This window comes from Octopus sinensis, linkage group LG3 (assembly GCF_006345805.1).
Source record: "Octopus sinensis linkage group LG3, ASM634580v1, whole genome shotgun sequence".
Lineage (NCBI taxonomy): Eukaryota > Metazoa > Mollusca > Cephalopoda > Octopoda > Octopodidae > Octopus > Octopus sinensis.
In genome coordinates this window covers 59,274,768-59,284,767 of record NC_042999.1, presented here as the reverse complement: position 1 = coordinate 59,284,767, position 10,000 = coordinate 59,274,768, and positions in this window count along the sequence as shown.

Here is a 10,000-nt window from a genome sequence, read left to right as displayed (position 1 = left end):
CAAATGAGCTTCTACGTGGTTACATGAGTTGCAGGATTTAACAACCGTATCTCTATCAGATCACAGCCGACCAGCTTCAAATATACGTTAAAAAACACAAGTAAAAGGAAGGAATATTTTATGTGATCGATTGACGGGTTAGAAATAACACCTAAATCTCTCAGTCAACTCATCGTCTACCGCTTTAAACAGTACAGGGTGCCCACAAAGTATTTAGACAATTTCAAGAAGTAATTTCGAAAATCTCAGTGGAGGAGACAACTAAATTTTTGTTGCATGTTTATGTTACTATTCAAGTTTATTTTAATGACAATAACAGTTTAATTACTGTTATGTTATCCAATTCCCGTTGTAATTTTACTAAATGTTTCTCATTGTTTATTTACTTTCTGGACAACCTTTTTTCTGGACAAACATATATCATCTACTTCCTAGAAATCGCAGGCCAATATTTACCGAGTAACACCCAATATACTTTATACAAGAAATTTCCACATTATTTACATTATTTATATTTGACGGATATTTGTCCTCATCTTGTTTGTTGTTGACACAACATTTCGGCTGATATACCCTCCAGCCTTCATCAGGTGTCTTGGGGAAATTTCGAACCTGGGTTCTCATTCCTAAGGTATTTTCGATGTTGTTGTTTTTGTTGTTATTATTATTATTAATATTATTATTCTATGTTTGAGTTTTGCTTTATATTTGTACAAGTTGGCTCCAAGTCTCACCCAGAGACCTCAAGAGACAACAGGTTGGAAGTTCATGTTGTTGTTATGCCTAGTGTGCCATATATTTGGGGGGGGGGGTTGTACTAATGAATGTCTAAAAAAAAAAAATTTTTTTCTTTTCCCTCTCCCTTTAAACCGAAAATTATGTTTGTTTTAAACCTTGAGATTACATAGAAAGTTTTTTTGCGTAGGATATGAGCAGTTCCCATGAGCACTATCTTTTGAATTTCTGCCATTTTTGGGTTTCCTGGTATCTGAGTTAGGTAGCTATCAGCCCCTTTTGCTATCATTCCCAGGGCACCTATGACAACAGGTATTGTTTTAGACTTCAGGTTCCACATTTTGCTGATTTCTATTTCAAGATCTTTATATTTACTCAGTTTTTGGTAGGTCTTGACAGATACGTTTATATCGATTGGGACAGTCATATCAATGAGGAGGCATGTTCTTTGTTTGAAGTCTTTCAATATGATGTCTGGCCTATTTGCATCTATCTTTCTGTCAGTTTGAATGGTGAAGTTCCAGAGGAGTGAGATGTGGTCATTTTCAAGCACTGGGGGTGGTTTGTGTTCCCACCAGTTTTTTTCATGGGGCAAATCCAGGTTTTTGCAGATTACCCAGTGAATATATTGTGCAGTTCTATCGTGTCTGTTGAGATACTCTGTAGGCGCTAGAAGACTGCACTTGGAGACCACATGGTCAATGGTTTCATTTTGTTGCTGGCATACACGACACGTTGGACTGCTTCTGATCTTTAATATGTTGGCCTGGTAGTTTCTTGTTGGTAGGCATTGATCTTGAGCTGCTATGATAAACCCCTCTGTTTCAGATTTTAAGCCAGAGGCCATTAGCCATTGATGGGTCAGGGCTTTGTCAATATCTGCATTATTTGCTCTCTTTGGGTATTTGCCATAGAGAGGGTTTTCTTGCCATTTATCATTTATCATTTATCATTATCATTATTATCATTATTATTATTATTATTATTATTATTATTATTATTATTATTATTATTATTATTATTATTATTATTATTCAAGCCACTGCTTGGAATCGAACTCGTAATATTGGTGTTAGTAGCCCGCGCTCTCAACGACTATGCCATATGCCAGTAGGCATATTTCCACTTTGTCTTTGAATTTACTAAAAATAGCACACAAATCTCCCTTAAATCATACCTTGCAGTGCTAAGAATAGGAATGGTTTGATCTCTATGTTCTCGACTAACATTCCAGAAATAAAAAAGAAACATATCTCCCTCATACCACTGCTTCCTACTTTGATGGGTACCACCTCAGCGTGAAGAAAGTCTAATTTCTCTTTTAGCCTTATAATAACTCGCCTTGTCGTTACGTCAGTAACGCTTTCACGTGATTAGAGAAAAAGAGGAGAAAGAAAAGAGGGTGAGAGAAAAGAGGGTGAGAGAAGTTTCCATGACACCAGGTAGAGAGAATGTAAGTGTAACACTTTCATGCGATTCGTTGACGGGAAAGAGAGAATAAGGAAAAGAGAGAGAGAGAGAAAACGACGATAAGGTGAAGAGTGAGACAGAAAGAGGAAGAAAGAAAAAACGAGAGAGAGAAGCGTCCATGACGTGGGGTAGGGAGAACGTAATATCTAATACGTGGTTATAAGAATTAGCTGAAGTTAGAGGAGGAGAGTTAGAAATATGATTTTAGCAGAGGGATGATATTCTGAGGATGAGCCTATAAAAGATAGAGAGACGGGGAGAGAGAGCGAATGGAGGGATGAAGAGATGATGATAGTGGTAGTGGTGGTGGACATAGAGGTGGTGGTGGTGGTCGAGGTGGATCGTGCTGAAGGTGGCGGTAGTGACTGCATAGTGAATTCTGTATTTTTTTAATTGAAGTCTTTTTTTATATCACCTCTCAACGCATGCACATCAGTGCAATTCCGTGAAGTATTCACGCTTATTTACACACAACACAGGCTACGCTTTCAGTTATTTGGGATAATGTTTTCAAAAATAACCCAATAGCTTTTCCATTAATTCCGTGAAATATTCACGGGTCCGGCTAGTCCTAGGATTACAATGCTACATACATATAAACTTGTATTTTTGATTTTTCGGTAAAAGCCTATAGATGAACTTGCATTTGGTAACGTGATACTAACGGAAATTTTCCTTCTTTATTCAAGCTACATCGCGTTTAACCTAAAACGCCTGGCACGCTGACGTACGTTCACTGCAATTGCTTCATGTGCTTTAAAGAAAAATATCCCATGGATAATGCTATCTCGATATACTCTACAATAAAATTGGATGGGATGATATTGGCTTCATTTCGTTTTGATTAATGCCAATTTGATCAGAGTTGACGAGAGGAGTAAACAATATGGTATAACATGTTCCATCATGCAATAATAGAATAATTCATTTAGAAAGGGAAGAAAAACTGCTGTTCACGTCTAGGACATATTTGGTACAATTTCTGTAACATTTTGGTTGACGAAATGCCATAGAAAAAAGAACATGGGATTCAGTTGTGACTGTTGTGAAAGGATTTGGAGAGGAGTGAAAAGGCTGCCAACTACAAATATTTGGAGGGGAATTATTACGCGATAGCTTTCATCATTTGGGCTGTAACATGAACATAAAACTTCTCCTCAATAGCCATCTCGATGAATTTCCTGCTAATTTCGGAGACGTGAGAGATGATCATGGTGGGCGTTTTCATCAAACAATCAAGATTATGGAGGAGAGATATCAAGGCCAATGGAACACACACATGACAGCAGGCTACTATTGGAGTATTCAAAGAGACTGTGTAGACATGAAATACTTCACATGCTCTCGCAAGCGAACATTTGTTCCATGAATATGAAGGTATATTTATGATGCTTTGTGCTTTATCCATCATATGAGAAAACTAACAGAATGTATTTAGTAAAAGGTGATGCTATCTTACATTTCATATTCTATTGACATTTATAAATTATGGTTTTAAGCTATAAGACTCAGTAAACTATCGTGACCTAGTAAATTATTTATACGGTACATCATAAAATGCCCAGTGGTTAGGGCAGCAAACTCGCGGTCGGAGGATCGTTGTTTCGATTCTCAGACCGGGCGTTGTGTGTGTTTATTGAGCGAAAACACCTAAAGCTACACGAGGCAGGAGGTGGTGGCGACCCCTGTTGTACTGTTTCACCCCAACTTTCTCTCACTCTCTCTTCCTGTTTCTTGAGTAACGCTGCGATAAACTAGCGTCCCGTCCAGTCGGGTGGGGGACACATACGCCACAGAAACCGGGAAACCGGGCCCATGAGGCTGACTAGGCTTGAAAAAGGAGCATAAATAAAAAATAAACTTCATAAAATAGGGATATGCTCTCCAGAAAATTTAGCACACCAGAAACGTAAGTGAGCAAGACAAATGAAAAGTAACAAAAATATAGATTAAATCATAAACAATTGTTTCACTATCAATAAATTACGTAATTTTACTTACACAATTTATCTGTAGATCGTCAGTATGATCCTCTGTGCAAGATATAATTTGTAGAACTTCACGCTATGGTTGAGACAATAGCAGATCTTCTTCTAGCATAAGAGTTTCCACATAGTGGTTAAAAAATTCCCTCTTATATTTATGCATGAAATACTATTTACTGAATCTCAGTTTTTTATATGCTAGACCACTGGTGTAAAAATTGATGTTATTATCCAATTTTTCACCCTCATTTTGTTATATATATATATATATATATATATATATATATATATCACGTGATCACGTGATCGACCAGACTATCAGATGTTGCTACACATCGCTGGTCACAATGCGCTTCGCATTGTTTTAGCCTTCAAATGAGGCCAGCTCGCTGGCTAATGGAGCAGGTCAACAGAAGAAAGAGTGAGAGAAAGTTATGGCGAAAGAGTACAGCACGGATTGCCCCCACCTCTAGAGCTCGTGGAGCCTTAGGTGTTTTCGCTCAATAAACACTCACAACGCCCGGTCTGTGAATCATATGCAAATGGTAATGGAAATATCTTAACATATTTCTGTAGCATATGTGCGGATAAAATCCCCCTCCAAATTTTATATTTTAATCATAAATTCCTATGGCATATTCTAAGAATTTCCCTCAAGGACCTTCTGAATTTACGAATATACACATATGAGTATGTTATGAGTGTGGTGCTAAGGGAATTTGAAATAAACTAGTTTCAACTGTATGTTTATTTGTTGGGGGATATATAATGGAAGTGACTGAAAGTTTGCATTGATAAATAAAACCTTTAGCATGTGTCATTAGCAGCTGAAAGTTGAGCTAACACATTTTCGTGCGTCTTTCTGAGCTCTTGGGTGCTTAACAAGTCTTCAGTGACTTTTCATGTTACTACAGTGATACAATTATTCGAAACTGTTTCATTGAAAAAATATATCGAAATCCATGGGTAAGAGTGAGGACCCAAGCTTCTGTGATAATCCAACGACTAGTCTACAATTAACTACCCAATTAGCAAACTTATTTTCTAAGCTATTACCTAAATATATCCCACTATAATATACACACGCTCACACACACATACATTACAGACAAAAATAATTGTTTCGAATTTTGACACAAGGCCAACAATTTCAGGGTGTGCGTTAAGTCGATTATGTCAACTCGTCAACACCAATATCTCGCCGGTACGTCTGTTATAGACCCCTGGAAGGATAAAAGGGAAAGTCGATCGCGGTGGAATTTGAACGCGGAACGTAAAGTATATGTTGTTTAAAGTATTTTGCCCGGTGTGCTAACGATTTTGCCAACTCGCTGCCCTTACACACACACACACGCGCGCGTGCGCGCGCGCGCGAATAATGAAAAAGAGAAAGAAAGAAATCATACTCAAATCTTCCCGAAACACCAATTATGCGAATCTGCAGCAAATTTTAAACAATATAAACTTAAGCCAGTCACGTTCATTTCTAATAATATATCTCGCAATTTCATTCTGTTATAACTTACCTATTAAATCACAAATTCATTCGCAATAAGTTTGTGAAATAACGAATACACGTTTTGTAACATACGACGGACTTACTGCTAGCTTCTTTGAATTAAGTTTTAACGAGCTTCCCTAGTCTTTTCCTTACCACAAAGTCTTCCTAAATTCAGTTTTGATCATAAATTGCAAAACCCAAATAATAACTAGGTATAAACTGCCCGGACTAATTTCACATCAGTTAAAACTGACCGGACTAATTTCACATCAGTTAAAACTGTCCAGAGATTTGATGAGTGACCAAGCAGAAAACCAGTACAATGGCACAGATACCAGAGAAGCATAAAAGAAGCTTCTCTTAAGGTCGTCAGGTATCGGTGATTTTCATATGACACTAAGACCAATCTGTGGATGCGATGTTTTTATTAGAGATTTCACTGTTTGTTTTTCCTTTTGGTGCCTTTTGTACGCTTCTGGAATGCAGTGGAAGTATGCATCTTTTAAGTCATCAGAGTATTATCTAATATCTACTGTTGAATGGAATAACGTAATAGATGCTGCCGGTGTAGCGAGCTATGGCATCAGCATAGTCTTCATCTGTTACTCATGTGGCTGGTTGCCAAGTAGAAGGGAATTTGGTTTGTATGAAGTTTCAGTCTTAGAAAATAAATGTCATCTTTAGATTTTACTTATTACAATGATTGATTTATGGCTTTGTGGGCGCCTTCTTGAAAGATTTTAGTCGAGCAAATAGTTCCCAGTCGTTGTGTTGCTTTTCTAAGTTCTTGTAATTCTGTCAGTATCTTTTGCCAAGCTGCTACGTCACAGTGATGTAAACAAACCAACAGTGGTTTTCAAGACGTGGCAGTGATAAAAACAAACACAAAGATACAAACACACAAACACACAAATACACACGGATACATGCACACACACACAAACAATCACACAAATATATATATATATACATATATATATATATATATATATATATATATATATTATATATATATATATATATATATATATATATATATATATATATATACACACACATATATACACATCACAGTCTTCAACACAGTGTCCGGCTACGAAATTAGTCCGCCCGAGGCTACGATAGAATTCACTTGCCCTAAGTGCCGCACGGTGGTACTGAACCTCCAACCATGTGTTTGCAAAATGAACTTCTTAACCATGCCGATATGCCTGCGTATATACTAAAACAAATTACATTGCAGTAAGTTCAGATAGTTCTATGTACGTTATATAATTCATGCTATATACTGAAAATAACGACTTTATTGCATACGTGCAAATATTCCCCCACTCTAAACTTAGTTGCTTACATAACTGTAATTTTAAATATAACATTGGCCCAGGTTATAAGTGCAACTTCATCATAAATAGGATTATACACCATGTATTGAGATATATTCTAAAGAAATATTTCCTTTATCACAATAAGCATCTAGAAATAAACATCTTATCTTTACAGACATTTTTCATTTGTTTTTGAACAAACAGATATTCCATAGTCACTTCACTACAGCTAATATTTCATCCAATATCAGTCATTCAAAATAAGTAATATTTTATTTTATTACTACCCCCTCTCTTACTCAGCAAACATTTCGTTCAATTTTAGTACATCCACCCTTCACTACACAAACATTCGCTTCTCTTTTTCCTGAGAATATATATCTACTAAAATCTTACATTACATTCGTAAGACACCATGCCACCCAAGTAATATATTTCAGCTTGCTTTACTTAAGATGCTGACAATATGTGAGTGCGTGTCTATACATATTTACATATAATATTTTATTAAAGCTGAAAAAAAAATCTTCACAATCTGTTACTTAGAGGTTCATCAGACATTTATGATAATACTGAATAGCTAAACTTATGTGAGAATATATAATATAATCTATACAGGCCAATGAACAAGCATCTCCATCTAATTGCAACAATAATTTTGTAAAAAATGTAAAGGGGTTAAATTGGTTGCCAATGGGGGTTGACTTTAGTGGAAATATAATATGAACAATAGTTAGATAGAAGAAAATAGTTAAATAGAAGAAAAAAATTGTGAAAAGCGAGTAAACCGAAGAACAGAATAAAATAGACTATGTCCAGAAATAGGAATTTCAAATAATGAAAAGGAATAAGATAATAGTCACAAAGAGAGGTTTAAAATTAAAAATTCTTAGTGGTTGTGACTGCGCTTAACCAGTAAGCAACCAGGTGTAAACCACTTATTTTATTATCCAATAATTACTCATACACACACATATATGTGTGTGCGTAAGTGTGTGTATGTATATATACATATGTATTCATATATTTATATAGAGAGAGAGGGGGGAGGAGAGACGGAAAGAGAGAGGGAGAGAGAAGGATAGAAGGAAAGAGAGAGAGAGACAACGTAATGAAGTATGGAGAATGATACATCATTGAAACTTATTTAATAAAAATTTGTTATTGCATATTAAGTTCCGACAGGCGTTTCTGCAGTATAAGAATATTAGGATACTTGGGTTCTTAAATGTGATAGTTCTGTGCATCTGATCGATTTGTCTTAAATCAATTACAGTACAAATTCTGAAGCAATTATTGACATTCTGATGTAGCCTTTTCCAATGTGTTTGCCCATACGGATGGATGAAGCGAACTGAAGTTTCTGGTATCAAAGATAAATTTCTAAGATATCATTCGTTGAGAGAATATAAGAGATATGATCAAAAGATTGTGGAGATAGTAATGGAATGTGATATGTCCAGAGTCCCAGTTACATTAAACTTAGATTGACCCCATTGGACATTAAGAAGGCAGATTACAATAATGTTATTTATGGTAGAAACAAACTTATTTAGGTCAGAATGCATTAGGTATCAGTCACCGTATATGTATAGCAGCGGCTTTCTGTTAATAGAAATGTGCAAGAAATCTATCTGTGCTTGTGTGAGAATGGCTATGCAAAGTGGGTGTCTATTAAGTGGTGTAGCAGTTATCCTGAATGTGACTGTAAAAAAGTAAATAAGTGCTGGATGGCTTTTAAAGCCTTGGTTCAAACATTCCAGCTTTTGGGTGAGCGTGGTGTCACCTCTTAGCCCCAATTCTCATCGGGTCTACTCTGATCTAGATGGAATAGCAGGGTGTCAACTATGGAGTATTTAGTATGTCACCGAATTGTCTCAGGAAGTAGGTCACTCACAAACAGCTCTTTAGATGCTGATCTAAGAGAAGGTATCTTCATAAAAGTTCTGCATCCTGCTAACTACTACACTCGTGACACCTATTACTCCAGACCAATACAAGTTTGAAGGACCAGAGAAAGGTACTTGCTCTGCACCAGTCATGCCTAATATAGTAATATTATCATCGTGCTGGTTATTCAGAAAATCAAGACACTAGCATCATTACTAGTAAATATAGGGAATAAAAATCAAGACACTGGCATCATTAATAGTAAATATAGAGAATAAGTACAGGACCCAATTGGAGATCTTCAGGTTGACGCTGCACAGAGGTGGTATAGGGGTTTCTGCAGATTTGAAAAGCATCACACATCTGTGTCTTGCACAAATTCTTATTCGACGAAGCGACGCAAGAGTCCTCAAGTTAGCGCACAGTTCTGACTGTACTTAGTGATTTGTAAAGCGGCAGCGTAGTTGCTAATGGCAGTATATAATCAACTGTGTAAAACTGACTGCGTAGTTGGGGTAGTTTAGTAGATGTCACGCAGTTATGCAAGAGTGGTAACGTGTATGCCTGGACGTAGCACAATAATGTCTGTGTAGTTGTAATTGTGCCCGGCGAGCTGGCAGAAACGTTAGAACGCCGGGCGAAATGCTTAGCAGTATTTCGTCTGTCGCTACGTTCCGAGTTCAAATTCCGCCGAGGTCGAATTTGCCTTTCATCCTTTCGGGGTCGATAAATTAAGTACCAGTTACGCACTGAGGTCGATGTAATCGACTTAACCCCTTTGTCTGTCCTTGTTTGTCCCCTCTATGTTTATCCCCTTGTGGGCAATAAAGAAATATGTAATTGTGCCGTACTATCAGTGTTGTAGAAGAGGCCGTGTAAATACTTGCTTTACGGCAACGACTGATAGATTGTTGCAGTGTAGTTATTAGTGGCTGTATAATCTCAGCAGTGTAAAAGCAACCACTTTAAGTGGTTGCAGCTACGTTGTAACGTGTGTGCACTAACAACGAATAATACTTCTGTAGTAGTTCAATACAGCCAGTGTTGTAGTGGTAGTGTAAATAGTGGCCTTAAAAGAGACTGAGAAACGATAG